Source organism: Lasioglossum baleicum, unplaced genomic scaffold, assembly GCF_051020765.1.
Source record: "Lasioglossum baleicum unplaced genomic scaffold, iyLasBale1 scaffold0021, whole genome shotgun sequence".
NCBI classification, from domain to species: Eukaryota; Metazoa; Arthropoda; class Insecta; order Hymenoptera; family Halictidae; genus Lasioglossum; species Lasioglossum baleicum.
Window position 1 is genome coordinate 1,388,244 of NW_027469081.1, and position 25,032 is coordinate 1,413,275.

At 35.1% G+C, this 25,032-nt stretch overlaps 1 protein-coding gene and 1 long non-coding RNA gene across 2 annotated transcripts in view; both read left to right on the forward strand.

Annotated features, from left to right (window-relative positions):
* Positions 1-25,032, forward strand: part of Igl (IQ calmodulin-binding domain containing protein igloo) — a 138,053-nt gene that overhangs the window by 104,943 nt on the left and 8,078 nt on the right. The window lies entirely within an intron of this gene.
* Positions 1,144-24,025, forward strand: LOC143219156 (uncharacterized). Its single transcript, XR_013011248.1, has 2 exons — positions 1,144-21,354; positions 21,969-24,025. It is a non-coding gene; the product is annotated as an uncharacterized LOC143219156 (long non-coding RNA).

Below are 25,032 nucleotides of genomic sequence, written 5' to 3' on the forward strand. Positions count from 1 at the left end.
TGGTTAATATCAACCAACGAACTTAAATGGGATACAGCCAAAATAAAAATTTTTAAATGTACAATAATTATCCGAAATATTCATATACGAAAAATTTCATGGGAACTACATGAAAAATGAGAATATGATATTACTAGACTGCGGATTTTTATGCAAAATGGAAATCGTCTGCATTCATTGCGAGATACAGGAGCCACATATACATTTATTTCTTTTCTCAATTATTTTAATACGTCGGCAATAATACAAGAGCGTTTTCAAATTTTTTGAATATTTTCATTGTTTTAAATTTGATCTACTCATTTTTGTCATCTTATTTACTCTTTGTACCGATCGTTTCTAAAAACAGAAGAAACACCAACTTTTGTTTACATGGGTTAACTGCCGACACATTTAGAGAATTTGTTATTAAATATAATTTGAAATAATTAATGTAGTATAGAAGGAAGACTGTCGATCTTTATGCATTTATAAAGAAATTGGTTGGGTGAAATATAAAACAGTAAAAGATTTTAAAAATTCGAGAATGTTGTGTCGTTGCTTTTAATATAACAAAGTCGTTAAGGGATGAAACCAATTTTTATGTTATTCCCGCTTCCCGCAATCAATGCAAAACATTTTATTTGTCACGGTTAAAAAATATACGATCAATGCAGAATATTATTTCATAGTTATCAATTTACTATTATTACTCGATTACATGTATTAACTGTGATTATACGAATTTTCGAACATTTTCTTATCAAAAGGAAAGCTTGTTGTTCCTTTAACAAATGATGAAATATAAATTACTTTGACCATGGGTACGTAGGAACCGTGTACGAGAAATTTTTCCTCGATTTTCTCATAAAGGAAACGCTGCTCGCAGCAGCAGAGTATATATGTATAAGTATAGCGAGGAGAGGCAAGAATCATTCAAGCTTTGCGGACGTAAATTTCCCTTTTGATTTTCTCCTGAAAGGCCTGACTTTCGCGAGAGCATCTTTATTTGCCGTCTATTTATACTCTTAAATAATGTTGCTTAAGAATTAGTCGGCCACCGAAACTTCCGGTCGGATTATTTCAGTAAATTGGATTGGGAAGTGAGGTTTCTCGAGGGAACTGTTTTCCTCCTGCAGCCGGTTAAGAAACCGGCTGCAGTTTGCCGGAAATCTTTAATCTATTAACGGGAGCGGTCGTCACGAAAGTTTCCGAATGAAAAATAGACGACTGGAATTATGCGAGTTCGCAACAAACAACATTCACGAGAATAGGATAGTTCAGGAATAGAAAAGATAAACCGTAATAAAAGTGATCTCATAACTTGTAATTTATATTTTCAAACAAAAAGCCTCTCTTGTCGCAACTTCAAGTACAATTAACGTCTTGCAGCGTTTCAAATTATTATATAGAGGTCGTTACCAGACTGATTTCCAGTGGACTTCAAAAATTTACCTTTAACTAATCTTCTTTTTAATAACCGTCATTTAATTTTATGCATTTATGACAAAAATGACGAAGATTTAAGGAAATCAGTGTATTCATTTCAGCTTAATAAGACACTTAAAAGAAAAAAGAATTTTCTATTTGGCTCCTGTGACTTGCGATCAGTGCAAACATTTTTTTATTTTGCATAAAGATCCGCAGTCTAGTTATTAATTTTTAATTCGTAACAACGATTAGCGTGCGGCTTTTAAAACGTTCCAATTCGATATTCAGTTGAATCGACTCGAGTAATCCTCCCTGATTACGACGGGAGAAACAGACGTGCAAACGTAATTTATCGATCAACTAAGTAACGTTTCCAAGGAGAAGCATATTGATTCGGGGGAATTCTGTTTTCCGAATACGAAAGCGGTAGAACAACAATAATTAGAAGGTCAGCGTAAAATATTGATTCGTGAAGTTTGGCGGTAACAATTCATCCTAGCAATTGGAACTCGAGGTTAGCCCTGCATATTGCTGGTGCCTGGCGCGAGAGTCGGTCTTTAATGCTGAGGGATGCAATACTATTCTGTGCTTGAGAACTTCCATTTAAATTGCGATTCAATGCCGAGTCTACTTGTCACTTTTTAAGTAGACCTCTGATCACGTCGCTGAACACAGTAAATCCTCTATAAACGCAAAAAGGCTGTGCACGATAAACGCTAACAAAAATATCCCTTCCACTTTAGTAATCTGATCCTGGCGCGGGTATATCGGTGTGAACCACTACTAATGCGACGCACAGTGGGACCTTTCGTCCAAATCGGAGACAAAATCAAAGAACTTTCGATAGAAATGAGGTGGAGCGATGAAATTTCTTTAAAATTAAAGCTGAACATATGTAAATTGCTGTAAATTTTTTACATTTTATTCTATTATACTCCAAATGAAATTATGTTCGTAATTAAAATTGCAACGTCGCGAATAAAATTTCAGTTTCAACTAAATTTCGAGCGAAACAAGCATTTTTCCGTATCTATCATTCACAGTTAACGAATTCAATGAACCCTCATTTTCAACATATCGAACGGAAGGCAGAAATGAAGAATTGTAAGGAGAGAAATTATATCGAGTGTCATAAGAGTAATTGATCGGAGGGTAATTCAATTTCTTGGGAAAACGATTTATTACTAAAATCTCTGGTAGCGTATAGATATCGTGTCTACAGTGTCGCAAGAGAAATATAACGTCGGATTGAAATTGACAAATTGACTTTTCCACACACGTATTACCATCCGTAAATACGATGCTCGAACAACTTGGAAATTTCCGCAATCCATTACACCAAGTTTGACAGCCCGTTACCGATACCTCTTCCATCGAATGTTTAAATTCAATTTGTGTTCCTGATTCGAGAAAGTCTGTTTGGCTCTCTTTACGATCATTAGAATCGAAATGATTTTCATCGGATCGTTAAAATGTCATTGGTATTGAAATAGCAAAAGAAAAGGAAAAAATATACTACTTCCATATAGCACGGTGTTTTTGTAACAAATTCTATTTAATTTTAAGTTTGCGTTATAGCGATTGTAGTGACAACAACTTGCTGCATAAACGAGAAGTTGGAAATTTTCAAACAGTATAGTTTGGTACAAAAAATCATATAATGGGCGTCATGGAATGTGATGGTTTTGATCTCGGTATTGATAACAAATAGACTCCACATCTCTTTATTCAAAATAAAAAGTTCGTGCATCCATTATTCGTGCATCGCAGGTAATTTTACACTGGTAATTTTAATGTAGTGAAAATGATATATTAATACTTTTTTAAAGTCTTCTTCTGGATATATGTAATAGGTTGAAAATAAATAAATAACAGTATTTTCAAATTCTCTTATTGTATTACTGTTTTAAATTGCATCCACTCATTTTTGTCATAAATGCATAAAATCCGGCGTCTAATAATAAATATCTGTCAAGCAAAAAGGGTATTTGTCATCTATTATTCCTTATAACAGATATATAATAGCAACTGTGCACAATTACGTTAAATGAAAGAAATAAATAAAATTGAAATGTAAATAATTCAATGTAAGCTAGATTCTTATTAACTCGGTCTACGTGCATTGAATATTATAACTGCTCAACGCGGTTTATTAGCATAATATAATATTTAATATGTTTTTACTTTAGTATTGCAAATTGTTTTCAACACCTTGCTGTTTTCATTCGAGTCTCGTAGAATTTATGCAGCAAAAATTGAAATACGAAGAAGACAGGGTGCTCGAAATATGCTATTCGTTCAGAAACGGAACGGAAGCGTACGTGGTGAAATTCATGTTATGGTACCCAAAAGGCTGCCAAGAAACAGCTTCGATTTCTGAATTTATGCGCACTCGGTACGTGAAAGTGTGGAAAAGTAATGCACATGTATTTTTACGTATCATCTCAGGCATTCGGCCGCTGTATAATATATGCATAACGATACGTTTCACGATACACGACACGACAGCCGCATATTTGTTCTTATCACATACGTTGTATATAAATTACATATTAATATATTTGCCACCGCTGTTTTCTCATTAATACAGCATCCAATGTTAGAAATAATTTTGAGTTAGAAATGAGAGTATGTCGCAAGCTTTTGATTCATTTATTAGTGAATTTAACATTATTAACATAAATAAACAGAAATTTAACATTGTCACGTCGTTTCTAAAGATGGCGCTGACATTGTTTTCTTTAACTATTCTGCACTGACACTTCTACGTTGTTGTCGAACGATGTTAATATCGAATAATACTGTCGCCGACTAAAATCGTTGTCGGTTAAATTCGTTGAACTTTCCGTTCAGGCCGATTGGAATTCTCATTGAAAAACGAACCATGTGTTTGTTAAAATAATTCTTTGAAAATTTAATTTATTGCTTTGTTGTCTAATGCGTATTAAACTCTACACTCTTTTCTTAATAATAAAATTATAATAGCTGAACTAGCAAACCGAGGAAAATGAGTTTTTAGGAGCTTCCAGACTTTACACGTGTATCTTCTGATTGTATACCCTCAGATTTTTCTAAGTTTCTAATGAGTAGGCACCAATCGTGTCCCTTCGGAACATCCCGGCGAGACCGGGGTGGCTGTCTCTATTTTTGTTAGTCGGGACGCGATGAAGCGATCGGATCACGCTCGATCGAGGCTATTCCCCCAACACCGGAGATTATTCCAAACCCACGAATCGTGCCAAGGGATAAACTCTAAGGTGTAGCGGAGTGACCGAGGTTCAGTGCATGCCTCCATCCATGCAACTCCTCCTATTATTCGGCCGATTGCATGGATGATGTGACTGGTCCACAATCGCTCGCTTGCATAATACAAGGTGAGGCATTAACTATTGCCACCTACAATAACTCCGAAAGTATGATTCCAGTATGAGACCAGTCAATGAATGCTCATAAGGGGGGTGTAGAGGGAAATGGAAGGAACACAATTTTTAACTTTGAGACTTTGTTTGGACTAGTTAGGAGGTAAACATACTAAAAGTCCCCTTTTTCAGTTTTCCGCTTATATCTCGGAAACTACACGTCCTAGCGATAAGACCATTCTATGCAAAATTAAAGCTGACAAAATGTGCCATAAGATTGATTCCATTCAGTTTTTCGCTATCTCGCATAGTTTCCACGATATCCGCGCTCAAATTTCACTAATTGTGAAAAAGAAGAGCCTTATTTGACTAGCTAACTCTTCAACACAATTAGTGAACTTTGAGCGCGGATATCTCGGAAACAATGCGTCCTAGCGATAAGATCATTCTATACAAAATTAAAGCTGACAAAATGTGCCACAAAATTGATTCGATTCAGTTTTTCGGTATCTCGCATTGTTTCCGAGATATCCGCGCTCAAACTTCACTAATTGTGAAAAAGAAGAGCCTTATTTGACTAGCTAACTCTTCAACACAATTAGTGAACTTTGAGCGCGGATATCTCGGAAACAATGCGTCCTAGCGATAAGATCATTCTATACAAAATTAAAGCTGACAAAATATGCCATAAGATTGATTGCATTCAGTTTTTCGCTATCTCGTATAGTTTCCGAGATATACGCGCTCAAATTTCACTAATTGTGAAAAAGAAGAGCCTTATTTGACTAGCTAACTCTTCAACACAATTAGTGAACTTTGAGCGCGGATATCTCGGAAACTACACGTCCTAGCGATAAGACCATTCTATACAAAAATAAAGCTGACAAAATGTGCCATAAGATTGATTCCATTCAGTTTTTCGCTATCTCGCATAGTTTCCGAGATATCCGCGCTCAAAGTTCACTAATTGTGCTGAAAAGTTAGCTGGTCAAATAAGGCTCTTCTTTTTCACAATTAGTGTTAGGTTGGCAATTAAATTCGCGACCTTTTGTTTCGTAATTTTTTTATTGTATCATTATAACCTCATTCGATGACCATTCCTTTTGGGCAGTATATCATTGGAAAGCTCTGGATTTTTCGATTAATTTGATATAAAAAATATATACATATAAGTGACTTTGTTTGAGAAAATGTGAAGGTCGCGTTTTGGTATGTAACGTAACGTAACTAACTTTTACTTCAAACATTTTCGCGTATTGTTTAAAATAACAAAAATACTTCAGGTGGACAGAGTTCATGGGGCACTTTGTATAACACTCGCTCGATTATCCGGGGGAATCGATTTGAAGCGGACCATACATCAACAACAGTGTTTTATTTAATCGTGCATTCAACTAGCTGCAATTAACATCACTTTCAGGATGCTAGCTAACGAAGAAGGATAACTTATTTATTAACTGACATCCGTGAACACGATAGATGGTTTTAAGTATTATTTTTGCCAATATATCGGATGTAAATTGCCGAGCTTTTATATGTACCTGCCTCATTATTTCGCATCGAGCTACATGCAGTCCCGTTTGAAGGAAAAAGCCTCGCGGATATATTTCCCGTGCATCGTTCTGTTGATTTATTTGTGGTACAATGTGGGTCAGTTCCGAAGCTCGCAGGTGCTTGATACCCGGTCTTCACAAGAGCTAGTAGAGAGGAAGCACGGAAAATAACTTTACCCACGATCGAACGCCGCAGAGAGAACAGTGCAATGCATACAGATAAATGATCCTTTCATCATTCAGCCACGCTGAAACACCACGGAACAATGAATATTTTTGTGCGCCAGACGAGAGAAAATGTTGCTCTTTTCCGACGCTTCATGCGACGCGTCATGCGAATTTCTATTACGATTTGCTGAATAATTGTTGTATAAACCTGCCAGTTATGACGTAGTTTTGAACTACGATACAATTACGACGTTGTTATTCAAATTATTATAAAATTATCGGTCTCTCCGATACAAATTATTTTAACAATAGCTACCAGAATATTTTCCTGAGAATATGTTAACAGTAGCATGCAGTAAATATGCAAGCAAGATTTATAAAAATCTTTTCTGTCACATGTGAACTTAATAAAGTGCGAGTCTTCTCTGATTCTTGTGCATAGATTAATCAAATTATTACAAAATCATCGTACTATCCGATACCAATTATTTTAACTCTATTATAAATACTTATCAATCATTTTCAGAATATTTTGACCACTTTGTAAGTTATGAATTTTGTATGAAATTAAATTATTTATTAAAGTAAATTATGAACTTTGTAAGAGCTATGATTAGACTGCGGATTTTATATATGCATTTATGACGAAAATGGACACGTACAATTTCAAGCAGTGGACTAATTAAGAAGATTTAAGGACATCAGTGTAGTAATTTCAGCTCGATAGGATAATTAAAAGAAGAATACAATTTTTATTTGGCTCCTGTGTTCTGCAGTCAATGCAAACATTTTTTATTTTGCATAAAGATCCGCGGTCTAGTTATGATTGTTGGATCGAGAAATGTGGTGACTGTTGAGCCATAAATTTGCACTGAAATTCACTAAAAAATTATTCCCATCTACTGATAATTATCGTGTCGTAAATATAATATTGTAAATACATTGGAATATCTCTAATAGTTCAAAACTTATATAACTAGACTGCGGATCTTAATGCATTTATAGCGAACTTGAGTAGATGAAATTCAAAATTGTTGTAAAATTTAGAAAAACGAAGACGTCGATATATGACTTCTCCTCATTAATGGAAGAAATAACATTCAATTCAGTTTCTATCTCTTGCAATCACAAAGATCCGCAATCTAGTTATGAGAAAATGTCACCGAATTTTCCGATACGGACCACTGTGCGGCGCTCTAACAATAAGTAGAACATCCATACTGTTGGTCAGACAATATACAATCCACAAGAAGTACAGGCAAGCTCCTTCATATAACACGGAATTCCTGCAACACTGTTTCGCTCTCATAGAGTTAGAGAATATTAGGAAATCCTCCGTGTAACGTGGCACGTGACGAGGAGACGGGGTATTGCATTTAAACGGGCAAGCTCGTTTTATCAAAATTATGTGTAAGAATCTCCTACGTTAGTCTATTGGAATTTTTACTATGACAGTGGAATTTTTCTTTCAAAGTCCTATTTTTACGTTTATGAGGCGTAATGTGCATTATTCACAGTCACAGCTTTATGAAAATATCCACAGAAACGATAGCTGTGGGTTACGCCGGGGAAAGGGGCTCCTCTCATAAAGGCTCTATCACAAATTTAACTATTACGTATAGCGTAATTTAACTATAATGTAACTATTAACCATTGCACTCGGAGATATTTGTAATTAATTAGTAGACGGCGGATCTTTATGCAAAATAAAAATTGTTCTACCTGAATTGCGACAAACTGGAGTGAAATAAAGATTTATTTTCTTTCTTAACCCTTTGCACTCGGAGATATTTGAACTCGAAAATTAAACATTTCTTCCGACCTAGAATAAATCCATTTCCATTCCCTATGGTTTTTGAAATTTCATGGATAAGAAATAGGTATAATACTTCATACAATACCTAAATGTTTAGATACCAACTTATTTAATAATGTAAACGATACTTTGAATAATGATACAGCAATTTTTAGTGGTGTCTCAGAGGGGACAACCGAGTGCAAACGGTTAATAACAAATCTTGAATAATAGAAGCACTATCGTATCCTTTCAAAGTTTCGATTGTGATATACATATGTATAATGCGGAGAAAACGTAAAGTACACATATACATACTTTCGAATGGTGAAAACTAAACTGCATCGTTTTAATTCGTCACCTCTTTCACTGCCGCATTGATCTATTTACATTGTCTTCTCTTCGGAGACTCCGTTTCTCACGATGCGCAAATATTTATTTCTCATGGTAACGTGTGCCGTCGGATCCGTTGGAACCGCCTAGCCATTGAGGAATTGCATTCCTCTCGCAAGGGCTGAGAAAAACCGCACATTCGATCAGAGTTGTTTTATACTGGCCTCCTCCTTGTCTGTTTAGCAAACGAATGATTTCGCGACGGGTGTCTCTGTACACAAAGCCAGCTGGCTGGATGCTTTTCCTTCCGTTTTCATTCTCCTTTCACGAAAGTGGCGGCGTGAAAACAACGAATCAACAAAACAACAACCGTGAAAAAGGGAGCATCGTGCCGTGGGCACGAAACTCTCGCCGCTTCGAGCCCCGAACAGGAACACCGACGCAGCAGCCCGAAATCGAAATCGGTTGAGAAGAAAACGAACGCGTCCCAGTCTTTATCTCCGAGAGGAAAAGAAAATCTTCTTATACCTCTTCCTTCTATAAGTCTCTGTCTCCCTTCCCCCTCTCTCTCTCTCTCTCTCTCTCTCTCTCTCTCTCTCTCTCTGCCTCTCTGTGATCGATATCCTATCAAACAGATATCCGTACTGTTTCATGGTTTCCCCTCTTCTGATACGTGACAAGAAATTGATCACGTGCACTTTGAACGTTTCGGATGTACGGGGTGTCTCGAAATTATATGTCGCGACCACTATTGCGTGTGATTCTGCACGCTTAACATTGAATCTTTACATTGAACACCAAGGTCAAAATTGTTTTTCATTTCATTGTATAGTTCTCTTAGAAAACGACTTGAAAGTTTCGTAAACTATTCATATAGTCGACGAAATCTGTGTCAAAATCAAAGAACTTTCGGTAGAAATGAGATAGAGCGATGAAATTTTTTTCAAATGAAAGCTGAAACTTTGCAGAATATGGGATAATTATGGAGATTGTGGTACGAACGTTTTTAACCTTGAGAAAATTTGTTAAACTTGCTCAATCTCAAGAAAATTGTGGTTTTCCCAATACCACGCGCGGAAAAAAATTTTTCTAACATGCGACACATCATTTGCCGTAGATTTTTCCACGCTGGTTTTAAGTAAACTTTCAAATACTTCATTATGATTATTTTTAATGTGTTTTATATATGAGAGCACAATATTCCTTCAAACTAGTGGGTTACCGAATCATTTCAACGAAAAAATGATTTCATAAATTGTGTTCACAAAAATCGATTTCTTGCAAAATCCTGAGGTCGTAGATAAATTTTGAAACCAGATTTGAAATCTGCGTGAAAAAATCTACGGGAAATGATGTGTCGCATGTTAAAAAAACATTTTTTCCACGCGTGGTATTGGAAAAACCACAATTTTCTTGAAATTGTGCAAGTTTAACGAATTCTTTCAAGGTTAAAAAACGTTCGTACCATACTTTCCTTATTTTTTCCATATTCTGCAAAGTTTCAGCTTTAATTTAAAAAAAATTTCATCGCTCTACCTCATTTCTATCGAAAGTTCTTTGATCTTGACACAGATTTCGTCGGTTTGGCCCATAGTGGTCCGCAAGTATAATGACACAACTGCAAAAATTGAAATTTCACAGTACAAGCAAAAGAAAAGTGTAATTCCAAATTCTCTTAATAGAAAGACCATAGATTCGGTTTAATTCTTCCATGAGAGTAGTTTATAGACATTGCGGGTTATTATTGCAACTTTTAAGTTATTTCAATTTATAAAATAATAAATACCAGCCTCACAATAACCAGTACCATGTAAATACGTCATTGTTCTTCTGAAAATGCGTCTCCCACAGCTAATCAAAATTCTAATGAAAATAACTATGCACACTTTAGGTAGATTAAGTACAAGTTACGTTTTGTAAATCTAGCGTCATTCATACGTGTACATATTCCGAAAATTTTATTTAAAAAACTACAGTCTTGAAAACTGCAATTCTCACTATCTTTGAGCTTTGTAGCTTATTGCAACGTTGACCGATTTTAATGAAATTTTCGATGAAATTTTAGTCTTAAATTCTCGATATAGGACTCCGTAAATAAGTTGTAAACGATTTTCATTATTTTCTCTGTAATTCCGACCAATTTTCAAAAAAATTCTTTTCACGTCTTGTGGTAAACTACTTGTTCTAACTTTTCAAAAAGTCGAAGCTGTATGGTTCAATATTAAAAAAGGTTATCGACCTTTTAAAAGTGTCCGTATATTACTGTGATTCGTGTACAGGGTGTCACAAAATTATATGTATGTCGTGGACACCGTAGCGTGATTCTACACCCCCCATTTAGTCGAAAATGACATAAGAAACCTCCCGCAAAATTGACCTTGAACGTGAAAAACAAGGCAAAAGAACCAAAATGTTTTTCAAGGATTAAGATTTAAAAAATTTTTGAATTAATAAAAATTAATAAAAATTTAAGATTTTAAATCTCGAAAGAAAATCTTTGTATGAAAATTTAAAAAATCTTAATCCTTCAAAAGAATTTTGGTTTTTCTACACTGTTTTTCACGTTCGAGGTAAATTTTTCGGGGGGTTTTTTACGTCATTTTCGACTACACCGGGGTGTAGAATCGCGCTATGGTGTCCACGACATACATATAATTTTGTGACACCCTGTACAACACGCACGAAGTATCACCGACGATGATTAATGATTTACACGGTGACGAGTACAGAGAATTCCGGATTGCGAATACCATCTGCAATTCAGAACGGCGATTCTCCAGCATAGCACGTAGTTTCACATTCACCTAGTAAGTATCTTATGGTATAATTATACAGGCCACACACGACTCCGGTGACCTATATTTTATCTTGAATCCGTTCGAAGATAGAAACTGATAGCATAAACCAGAATTAAATGGTCAGAAGTTGCCCTAATCGATAAGGGTGTCATATACATAGAGTGCCCTGCGAAGTATCATTCTGGCGTGCCCGAAATTGGTTTTTGTGGAATGAAATTAATACTGAATGAGCATTCGCGTGCAACGCTGCATGCTTCGGGAAAAGAATTTCGAAAATTTTCACTACCTCGCGTGTAAATTGATCGTGACTTTAATGATTAGTTAGCTATTTTACGACTACTCTTACTAACTGTAACTATCCAGGACGGTATCATGTTGTCTGTGCTTAACGATTTCGTTCTCCTCGAATCACTAAGTTCACAAACAGCTAATAGTTAAGTGAAGCATAGTTTAGCATGATTAAAGCATAATTAAATAATAGTTAAGCATTGAAAAATGCGGATTTTATGCATTTATTTATTTATTTTTAAAATATTTAAGGACATCAACGTATTAGCTTCAGCTTAATAGGATAATTAAAAGAAGAATACAATTTTTATTTGGCTACTGTGTTCTGCAATCAATGACGAACATTTTTTATTTTGCGTAAAGATCCGCAGTCTATTAATTACAAACGAATCAACTTCTATTTCATCTAAAAATTCACATTTGCTAGACCTTGTTAGAATCTTTATGACGGGTCTGTCTCGTTAAAATACGGCAAGGGTTTAAGTTCACGAACAGCTAATAGATTTTTATTCTAAACACTTTACAAATGTTCTCAATGATATAAAGGAACTACACTGCGGTGCATAACTATAGCACCGTTTAAATTTTTACCCGTTTCAGAATTCAGACTGAAAGTGCGAAAAAATTAATTGTAAAAATCGAAACCAATATATTCATCACTATTCATTTTCTTCGATGGGAAAGCTAATTGTAACATGCCATCACTATGAAAAGCCCCCCAAACCATAAGACTTCCTCCACCGAAATTTCTTTTCGTGAAATACCGTGGTTCCTTGCGGAGATCTCGCCAGTAGGAATTGTACCCATCAGGTCCATCAAGGTTGAATTTTTTTTCGTCCGAAAAGATAGTCTAATTGTCAATAAAAGAAATTACAATAAGCTGGGTTTAGAAGATTTTCAGAAAGTAACTTACGTTATGCCAGTTCCGATGCATGTTTGCTCGAGCGTATTGAAGTCTTGCAATCTTATGGCGCGGTAGAAGTTTGGGTGCAGACTTTAATTTTTGTCTCACGACCATTTGCTTGTAAAGCTCGATATATAGTCCACCGTGAAACATCAAGATTAAGTTCTTTTTTAATTTGGTTACAACTTTTTAATGTGTTGCTGGCCGTTTTCACAATTATTCGTTCCGTACGTGGACTCAATTTCTTCTTTGGTCCACCCGTTTTATTCTTCCCATAGTTATCTTGGTCACGTAAAAAGTTTATAACAACTTTATGTGACCTTCCTAGCCTACGAGCAATTTCGCGCATGCTAAAATCTATTTCCTTCAGGGCTAAAATTTTACCCCTCTCTTCTTCCGTTAAATATGTACCACGCGGCATTTTCAAGATACAAATTTTTATATTTACTGTGGAAAATTCTTTTTTCAATTTCTATTTTCACGGATACTTCGTTATGATACTTTGTTTAGTGAAATTAGTAAATAACAACGACGGTGCTATAGTTACGCAACAGTTGAAAATCACATTTTCGATTATATCGTCTTGTATAAGAGGGCCATTTCAATATGATTTAGTCTACAGTCCATTTTTTTCATACTTTCACAATTTCTACAATAAATTTTTTTGCACTTTTCACTTAAAGTCTGAAACTGGTAAAAATTTAAACGGTGCTATAGTTATGCACCGCAGTGTATATTGAAAAAGCATGCGATATAATCTAACGCAGGAAATACGTGACCCGTGTAATCATTTTCGAGATTAGTTGGTGTTCAAAACGAAACTTAAAAATTATGTTCATCCACAGTAATATTAACATCTTTCCTATTTAGAGAACATGCGAATGCGCCTCGGCGATGTGATTTTTTCTGTCGCTGTACCCGCGAACCCTATTGTGCATCGTCTGCTCATTTATATGTATATCTGTGTATGCATCGTGGGCATGCACCGGATTAAAATGGGTCAATTTGCTGTTACACTTACCACGAATGTACAAAGACTCTTCATTAGGCGTAAATGTGTTTCCATTTTAGAAGCCTGTGTTACTCTACTTCTCTTAATAAGCGATTCTCGTGTATACAACCGTCCGTGTACTGCAGACGTCATTGTTCCCCTGATTTCGTAGACAATGAGATCAATGCACAAGCTGCTTGATGATTGTTAGTCATCGAAAATAATCCTTCAATCATTCGATCATTGAAAGGTTTTCAAGCGGACAAAAAATCTCGCATTCATTTGGTTATTAAAAAATGTTCCGATTGTTAGTACGCAATTTTACAGAATTATTTTGTTATCCGGAACGTTTAAGTTCAAGAAGTAGATAAACATTGCTACTGTATTTGTACTAACTTGAAACGTTATGACTAGACAGCGGATTTTATGCATTTATGTAGAAAAATGAGTAGGTGTAATTTAAAACAGTGAAAACATTTGAATTTTAAAATAATGTTATATTCTTTTCAACCTATTAAAAATTAATATATTAAACGTTAATATTAAGAAAGAAAATAATCTTCTGATTCACACTTCAGTTTGCTGCAACTCGGGTACAAAATGTTCGTTTTTCAACCTATTAAACATATTCAGAAAGAATATAATCTCCTGTTTCACTTCAGTTAGTTGCAATTCAGGTAGAACATTTTTACTTTGCATAAAGTAGAAGTAAAGTCTTTTACCACTGTATCAATTTGACACCGAGGGACAGATTCAGTTTGCGAAATGAGGGACGGATGAGGGTTAAAAATAAAGGAGAAGTTTAGGTGGCATCCTTCAGCTGAGACACCCTGTATATACGCTGTATACCTGAACAAGACTACGTGTTCGATACAAAGTCTTAGAAAAACCTTGCAAAAATCTTACAAAGTCTACAGACTGCAATATAATTAAGGGGTTGATTGTTTCAAAGGGAAGAGGGCTTCAAAGGGAGCCCGGTTAAACTCAAGAAGATCGTGAAATGTTAATCGTGCGGATCACAATGAGGTAGCAGGTATTCGTTGCCAGGACGTGCCGTCAAAAATTTATTACAGTCGATTTGCATGGGCGCGCCTGCATAATTCAATGGGACGTTGGAATTCATACATCAGGAGAAGAGAGAGAGAGAGAGAGAGAGAGAGAGAGAGAGAGAGAGAGAGAGAGAGAGGAAGAGTGAAAAAGATAGAGAGCGAGAAAGAAAGAGAGGAAAAGAGGAATAATGAGGATACAGTGGCTACTCGTCACGGACGCGGTTCATCGCTTCCTCCAGTTTCGATGGAATAAATTTCCTCTTCGATGAGCCCACAGATTCCTGACACAAATCGCACATTCAGCGGATACGGAAGGGGGATGGAAAAAGCGATGGAAGGAACGAGACCGGCAGAACGATACTGTACAGAAGAGGCCGACCGGAATCGATAAAACGCGATATTACCGTAAATCGTTCCCTTAGGTAAAAACCTTTCAAAATAATTGGTTGTCGACGCATAAATCACGCAATTGGTCGAGAAAATCGATCGAGGCCCATCATTGCAAGGTCGATGGACATTTAAGCGTTAGCCTGACCTTTAACCCCCCAGTAGAGGAAGTCCCCTAGTGCCGGACACTTTAGGTTTTTCTTCATCAAAAAGTACAGAGTCATCCGTTTTTAAACGGCCAAACGTTAACCAGCTGTAGAGGGCCCCAAATGGAACAACTTTTACCCGTATCACTTTTTTTGTTTCGGCCTTGATTTCCAGATAATTGCAAAAAACCATAATTTCTTCAGTTTACATAAAATTAAATATCTCAGAACTCCAATGATGAATCTTGATGGTTTTTCCTTTGTTTAGTTTAAAATAAGTATAGGGGCATCTTTTTTATTGAATAAACTTTTTTGTATGACCTTCGGATCATGGTTTTTTTGGCGTGAGGCACACCGCCACTTTCCAACTTATTTCTTTCAGGCTCCACGGTGTGCCGCACGCCAAAAAAACCATGATCCGAAGGGCATACAAAAAAGTTTATTCAATAAAAAAGATGCCCCTATACTTATTTTAAACTAAACAAAGGAAGAACCATCAAGATTCATCATTGGAGTCCTGAGATATTTAATTTTATGTAAACTCAAAAAATGATGGTTTTTTGCAATTATCTGGAAATCAAGGCCGAAACAAAAAAAGTAATAGCGGTAAAAGTTGTTCTATTTGGGGTCCTCTACAGCTGGTTAACGTTTGGCCGTTTAAAAACGGATGACCCTGTATAATACCTTTTTCCCGTATAATTTTGTGACACCCTGTACAATATTTAAAAAGTTATCGTCTTTTTTGGAGCGTCCGAATATTAATTCGAGTCACTGTATATCAGCAATTCAGAAAAAAACACATCCAACGATATGCCATGTTCCATAGTTAAGGTGAATTTCAAAATTTTCAATTTAAGCGCGCCACGTGATCCTTTTATCCGATCGATCTCGAACTTTGTATTGTATTCGTTGGTAAAAGAAATTCGTTGATCAAAAATCCACCCTAATCAGCATGATACAATAATTATCAATAATAATAAGTCGCGTGCGAGGGAAATTAAAGAATGAGTTGCACCAGTTACGTTCACCGTTCCGCGAATCCAAGCCACAAACACATCTGACAAGGGATTCCAGGGAGAATCCTGATGAGAAATCACCGTAATTCTGCAGTAATCGAGGCGGAAACGGCAGTATAATTAATGAAACAACGCCGATGAATTTCAAGTCCCCTGTCAAGCGACATGATCGATAAGTTTGTCGGTAACTGAAATGGGCTATTGTTAGCCTCTTTGGCATTATGTTGATTCACGAACATCGCCTATGCGATCGACGGTAACCACGTGCGCCTATACGTCCTTTACACGATGTCCGTGGGACGTCAAGATCCTCGACGAAAGGTTCACCAAACTAACCGGCATTGTTGCCCCGAACGAGCCAGGAATAGACCTCTTTAAATGAACATTGTTATCGAGTATCGTTATTAGAGAGGCATGTCGTTAATCCACAATTACCAAAAGAGCATCATCGTGAGATTCGTTCATTTCGACCGGCTTGCACCGTTGAAACGTTTTGTAAAACAGGAACCAAACGTAACAGTTATTCGAAAATTTTCTACGATAAAAATCATCGATATAAAGTAAGGAAAAGTTTACCCACACTATCTTATCATTAGTATAAACAAAATTGTTATTAAAAAGGTCACCTGCCGTGTTGTTTGCAACCAAACTTAATATTATTTGTTGCATTCTTTTATTATTACTAGACTGCGGATTTTATGCGTTTATGACGAAAATGGACACGTACAATTTAAAACAGTGGACAAATTAAGAAGGCTCGAGGACATCGGTGTATATTAATTTCAGCTTAACAAGACAATTAAAAGAAGAAGGGAATTTCTATTTGGCTCCTGTGGCTTGCAATCAATGCAAACATTTTTTATTTTGCAAATAAAGATCCGCAGACTAATTATTACATTATTATGATCGTGTACGATACAATAGGAAGTGAATGAAAGATGAATAAAATTAATAAAAATTGTAAGCATGAATTACAGCCAATAATTAAAGATAATTAAGTGCTATTATATTGTATTTTAGTCTATAAACTTGTTTTTCAAATGTAACATTCTAACTTCTAAATGCACGAGATCATTTGGATAATTGTAGACAGCACCCTACCAATTAAGGTTTCATTAATCGTATTCAATGAATCGATACACTATCTCATCATTAGTGTAATCAATATTATTATTAAAATAATCAGCTCCCGTGTCGTTTGCAACCAGACTTAATATTATTTGTTGCATTCTATGTATTATTATTATATTATTATAATCGTACATGGTAAAACAGAAAGAGAATGAAAGATGAATAAAATTAATAAATATTGTAAACAATAATTACAGCTAATTAAGAGCCATTATATTGCATTTTAATCCATAAACTTGTTTTTCAAATGTAACATTCTAACTTCTGAATACATGAGGGCATTTGGATAATTACAGATAGCACCCTACCAATTAAAGATTCATTAATTGTATTCAATGTAATTGTAAGTGTACGTACATTCACTGGACCGATTATAATCGTTAACAGATTATTTTTATTTATTATTTGCTACCACTCTCGAGTCCGAATTTGTATGAAAGCTTAACCATAGAAACGTGGAAATTTGTGAGCTATTGCTAAGCTATACATGATGCCTTGAACATCTGCACGTGGGTTCAATTACACAAGTTATGTATAACACCTTGCAATTATTCAAGATAATCCTATTATTCCATCAATACTACGGTCTGTTTGATTTTGACATCATGGGCTTTGCTTTCCGATGCCAAACATCTAATATTCTGATACAGTTCCGTGAGACTGGAGCTATTTCCTATGTACATACATCGGTAATTAGAATAATAATAGCTCATAATTGTATACACGATATACAGTACTGTACGAAAGAAAGAAGCACCCAGTATAATTATAAGATATAATGACAAACAATATCTTTATGTAGAAATTGTATTGTACAATGATTTAGACTTATTACATTTCAAGTATTAGCTCACAGCAGAGTTGAGCATTAATCAACTAAAATTTTAATCAAGATTGATTGATTGATGTGTACAATTAAAGAAGGTAATCATTGAAGAATCGACGATTGATTCAATCGATTGATGAAGTTAGTCGTCAGTCGTTGATTAAAAAAAAAGAAATCATCGAAAAATCGGAGACTAATTTAATCGATTGTTGAAGTTAATCGCCACACGGTCTATCCATAAATTGTAATAAGGAGGGAGAGAGAGACACAGAGCGGGGAGATGGAGAATTGACAGAAATATATCTCAACAAAAACTCAGTTTACATTTTTTTAAGTATGCATACAGTTTCGATCCCGTATTTCATTTCGAAATTTCAGCAGTTAATCATTAATCAATTATCCAATTTTAAAACAATATTAGGTTCTATATAAAATTTCTATAAATAATATTAATCCCTCAAATAATATTAAATATATAAAATCTCATATTAATTTAATGATACTTTAAAACAATGTTAGATTCTATATATACAATTTCTATGAATAATATTAATGCCTCAAACAATACAAAATATATAAAATTTCATATTAATTTAATGATATTTTAAATCAATACTAGATACTATAAAATTTCTATAAATAATATTAATCCCTCAAAAATATAATACTAAATATATAAAATTTCCTAAAATAAACTCCGAAAAAGTAGGAGTTTAATTGTTAATTGCGATTAACGATTGAAGTGGTAATTTATTCGTCAATCGTTGATTAAATTTTTGCCGAACTCTGCCTCCCAGTCACCACTAGAAATTGCTGTACCATTATTTACAATATTGTTTACATTATTAAATATGTTGGTATCTAATCAATTACTACACATTTTAATATTGTATGAGGTACTACAATCAAAATTTCGTATCCATAAAATTGACAAAAATCATATACAATGGAATTATTCTAGGTAGGAAGAAATGTTTGATTTTAGAGTTACAATAGCTCCGACTGCAAAGAATTAAACATACAAAAGCCTATAGGGATGTTGAAAATTCGATTAACTCATAGTTGACATTAATTGTTTCCTTTGTATTTGGTTTACATCCATTAAATAATAATCCCTGCGACACGTTTAATTATTGATCCGATTATTCTCTTCGTTGTGAAAGGTTCCATAAGATAACATTTTAATAGGTTCAATTCACCATGTTAAAATTGATTATGATGGAAAAGTGATGCACCCCCTAATTTACGCGTGACAATAGCGTCTATAATGTTGTTTGCTTTGTCTTCTAAAATCATTCTACTGGATCCGACCAACTGCATTTATAAACAAATCCCGGAATGCACATAAAGCGAGTTCCTTTGCATGGACAAATATAAATGCTGCGACAGCTACTTGCACGAACGTTCATTTGCACTGTAGTAGAAGTTCAAAACGCAAATAAACTGAGTGTACCGCGAAACAATAATTATCCGGTAACACCGAGTTCTCCGGCGACGCGTAATTTCCAACTGGTTCCCCAGATAGAGGAATTCGCCATTAAATTGCATCACAGAGCAAACAATCACGACCGTGCGTTATCTATTAGAAATTTTGTACCATTTCCCCGACATTGCAATAATAAACGATCCTGCGGAACAGAAATGAATCAGCGCGAATTTTAAACAAATACTGGCATTATATAAATTGGGCGAAGCAATAAACCAATGCATACATACGTGCCCAAATAAACTGTAAATTACAAATTTATTTACATTCAACAAATTTATTCTCTCTATAGAACCTGTTTATAATCAATGATCGCGTTTCCGTGGCTTACGAGAAATATTTTAAGTATTTTTCCTTGACTAATTTTTTACTTGTTCAGACACAAACTTAATTGTTTGTAGCAGTACAGATGTAATGCAAAGTGACTTCGACAAACAATTCTATAAAAGTTACATGGAATAAAATAAAAATAAAGTTATTTGTATCACTGAACCAATACGCTCCGAGTTAATAATGCACGGTTAAATTTACAAGCTGATGATACTCTTGCAATTAAAATGCGTCCCAGTTTTACAAATATTGGAGTTCGGTCGTCAAAGCATTTTGATATTAAGGCCAATCGCTATTTTTGAATCGAAAGTAGAGGCGAAGGTAGGAATATACGATATACCCACGTTATTTTTTAATCTGGAAATTCTCTGAGTAGATATAAATGGAAAAATCAGACGTAGAAATTTCATGTGGAATATGCTGCATAAACATACATACAGTGGGTAACGAAAGTATTCGAACGCCCTTTAAAACAGAACAACTTTTTTATAATTGTACCAAACGACCTGATTTTTTATCATCAATTAGAGGTATTGGTTTATGGAATGATGTGGAAAAAAGATTTTCCAAAAATTATAATTTACAAGGTTACGTGCAAAAATAAAAAAGGCATTTTTTTAAAACATTTTTATTTGGCCCCTTAATGAAAATTTCAATATATGTTTCGTAGATCTATGTTAGTAATACACGTGCTGAAATCTTATAAACGTTGGATTTTCTTAATTTTTAATTGGATAGCAATATATATGAGACGATGTTACTTTTTTCAGAAAAATAGAGTCATAAAACTGAGCTAAAGCGTTGCTAATGATTAGACAGCGGATTTTCATGCAAAATAAACATTTTCTACCTGATCTGCGACAAACTGGAGTTAAATGGAAATTGATTTTCTTTCTGAATATGTTTAATAGGTCGAATGAATTTTATTTCCAAATCCGGCACGAACTTATGCATTCATTTAATACTTGCATTTATTATTATTTCATGATAAATTAGGAATAATATTAAGGATGTTCTGGGGGTATATAAAAACGCAATAAAATTTTCAAAAATTTGACAAGATATAATTCGTACTAAATTAATGCAATTACCGAAGTTTGGGTTCGATTTACTGCACCGTTTAAGAATTACAGCAACTTAAAGTTTGCACATTTAACACGTCTTCTTATGGAGAATTCATAATTCAAACCTTATTTAAATCTTGAAAAAACGCAACTAGAAACTCCAGTTTTTTTTTTATATGTAGTAAAAATTATGTAATTAATTATATTCAAAATTTATTAGGATTCACTAAACAGTTACAGAGCAAAAAAATTATAAACTGTCACAAAACGTCAAATTTAGAGTGTTGTCTCTCACTAGCATGAAAACGCGACAAGTGTATGTATGTATGTATGTACGTATATCTTTATTGTTTCCCCTTAAGGTTACAATTCTTCTATCATTCCTCTATTACAATCACTCATTCTTTCTTTCTTACAAATTTTTTCTTATTCTTCTAACTTATTAACTAACTTATATCTATCTTAACCTATACGCTATCGCTATAGAGAGAGAGAGAGAGAGCAAGAGTCATAATATATTCCGCATACATATACACATATACATATATATATATATATACACACACACATATATATATATACATGCATATACATACATATATATGTGTACTACACATTCTTTCTAATATGATATAATATGCACATATAAAACATATAATGTATAATATTTTATTCATTCTTGTTTTCGGCCTTCCTTTCCCGTCCGTACCTCTCCCATTCCCCTCCTTTCATTCACATTCTCTCTCCAATCTTCCACCTTCCTCATCCACTCTTCCCCATTTCCCTCGTCATCCAACACCTCACACATTCTCTCCTGCCATCCATTCTCCTCGTCCACTCTCATGCACACTTCCCACACATGGTCCCACGTCTCTTTTTCCCATCCACACACTCTACACACTCTCAGCTCATCCTCAAAACGCGACAAGTGTAGACCACTGAATATAGCTACAGAGGATACAGTATTCGCGAAAGTTTAATGCAAAATATACGCATGAATGGCTTTCATTGCCATGTATTGATGGATTTCGAATTTCTTGTACTTTTGTTTCCCATTGTACCTCCAGAACATCCTTAAAATAAAGTACGATCGAAGCATGATATATCGCAGTAATCGGTGCAGTTACCAATATTAGTGAAAACCTTGGTGTTTCATATTCCCACTCTCTATCTAATATTCCTACGCTCTCCTCTAATTGGAAATAACTCAATGTACGTATTCCTTCCCCAGAAGCCTCGATATCAGCAAAAACAGATCAATAGCATTAAATGTTTGACATTTAAAGAAAATCAAGACAGTTTTTGTTCTATTCGTACTGATGAAGTGTCACTAAAAACGCGTCATGTATTCGTTATATTCTACCCGTTTAATCGAATTTCTATAAATATGAAATCCCATCGGCCGGTTGACCGTCAAAGTCCATAAAATAACCATTATTCTGCACGTATTTCACAGGAATTGCCAATCGATACAGGAGCCTATTTTCGCGGATTCGTATACTCGCCCCAGCCTGGAAATCCATAAAGTGTTGCAGAAAAATAATATGTACCTACATATGGGAAGATATAAAATGGAATGTCCCGAACGACGTAGTTTTCTGTTGTCATAAAAGTGAATATCAACAACACAAAAATTTCGCGAAAAGAAATAACTGATAACGAAGATGAACATGCAAACAATTCACAAAAAATTTATAAATTCAATTTCATTCACCACGGTATATAGAAATTGAAAATGGTCTCGGAAAGAATATCACTGGTTGCAGCTTTTTACGCCGTTCTCTTACAGAAAAGAGAAACCGCTGAAAACAATTGCTTCAAATCCTTTTGAAATAATAGTTTAGATCTGTGAGAAATGAATCTTCTTTAAACAGGAAAATCCTATTCTCGATTCAATTATTCAAATAAACGGTTCCGTAAATTCGGGAAATTGTTTGTACAAACTTTTGTTTACTTCCGCAAAGTAAAGAACAAACCTGCAGTGTTTTGCTTCCGATAAAACACTAAATCTTTCCCCTATGTCAGGGAAAAGGGTTAAACGGTAACGGTCTCTTTTGGCGAAAGTAAAAATAAATATCCGATGCTCGACCGAGACACAAAGAGAGACGAAACAGCTGACGGAGTCGGAAAAATCGAGAAACCCCGTGCAACGCCTCTTTGTGCTTGACTATAGAGTGTCCGTGTTACATCACTCTCTGGATTGTCCACAAAGAGTTTAAATATTTTTAAAAACCTGCACAAAATTTTCATTGTTCAGAAGTGTAGGAGGTTTATTTAAATGGATGTTTATTCTTTAACGGTTCGTTAGATTCTGACGCTCGCTACCGAATGTTATTTACCAGACGAACATCGGTTGCTGTGAACAAATCGATTGTCGACTCGTAGCGATCGTCCTAACTGATCGCCGACGATCGATCGTCACCAACACCAACGCATCCAACATCTAACACCTACAGAAGCATGTAGCCTGTCGCAGCTTTTTATGCTTCTAAATAATACATATTACAACTCGTAAACATGAAAATAGAACATTTGAGGGCGATTGTGGCCTAGATTGATCTTTTTGACTACTGAAAAACACCATCTTTGCATTATCGAGAAATGAGAAGGTGCATCCCGCATTCTTGCAATCCCGGAAGCGAAAGTCTACCCTCGGTTTCGTGGAAATTGATATAAGAAAACTGCCGTAAAATTAATTTCAAGGTCAGAAGGTCAACTTTTTTTTTCATTGCATAACAAGCACAGAGTCACTACTAAACATTGCTGTACCACTATTCAAAATATTGTTTACATTATTAAGTATGTTGGTATCTAACCAATCACTAAACAGTTCAGCATTGTACAGGGTGACAAGAAATAACGGAGTTAATCATTTCTTGTTATAATTCTGTCAAATTGACGAATTTTGAAAAAACAAATAATAACAACCATAACATGGACCTTTAGTATTCATATATTTAAGAAGTTTCGAAATGACCGAAAAAACGCACTTCGAAAAAACGCACTAAAAAGTCCACTAAAAAGAATTAAATAATCTCCATTTAATTTATGTGAATACACACGAACTTAAATATAATACAATACAATCTTTTGCGAAGGCGGCGCAAAATTGAAAATTTTCCAAATGACAAATGTTGCCGATTACGATTTCATTGGAATATGGTGAACTTGAAAATCAATAGGTGGGAAGAGAAGATATACATTAATACGCGAAAGCACGTAGAAGAATTTAAGGATTTTCGTAATTTCCAGAGTCGAAAATTTTCAATTTTGCACCGCCTCCGAAAAGATTGTATTGTATTTAAGTTCGCGTGTATTCGCACATAAATTAAATGGAAATTATTTCCTACTTTTTAGTGCATTTTTTTAGTGCGTTTTCTCGAAGTCGGTGTAATTTTCTTTTTAAGAGAACGATTGAGTTCAGAAACGAGAGTCTACCCTCTTAAGAACGAAGCATAGCTGTTTATTCCGATCCCTAGATGAGAACTTGAAAGTCTATTGATACTGAGGAAACAGTTCCGCTATCTCATAATCAAGATTGCACTAAATTAGTTAAATGGAACTACCTGGAAAGTGCAGCTTGCCAACGGAAACTCGGCACCCTTGAAGAGCTAGGGGATCATTCGAGCATTAACAAAATTCCGTGGCAATAGGATCTGCAAACGTGGAGTGTGATCTTGGGTAACATCCCTTGCTTGCTAAAAGCTCGGAACCTTCGAAGAGCCTTTAAACTTTCAAGCCAGCTAGTTCCCTCTCGCCGCGCGGCGGATTGCGTTGCGTTCAACTCGGCAAGTCCATTATTCTTTCGTCTACTTGTGCTACTTATACGTACAGTCTTATACATATCACCAGCGACAGTGAGATGCAACTCACGGAAAAAGCTCGAATCAGGTGTTTCTAGGTTGGTTTTTGTCGTGGCATTTAATAAAATCCTTCAGAGAACGTGGGCTTACCTCGAAGGCAGTTTTCCACAAGAGAATGGTCATTTGCATGGCCAT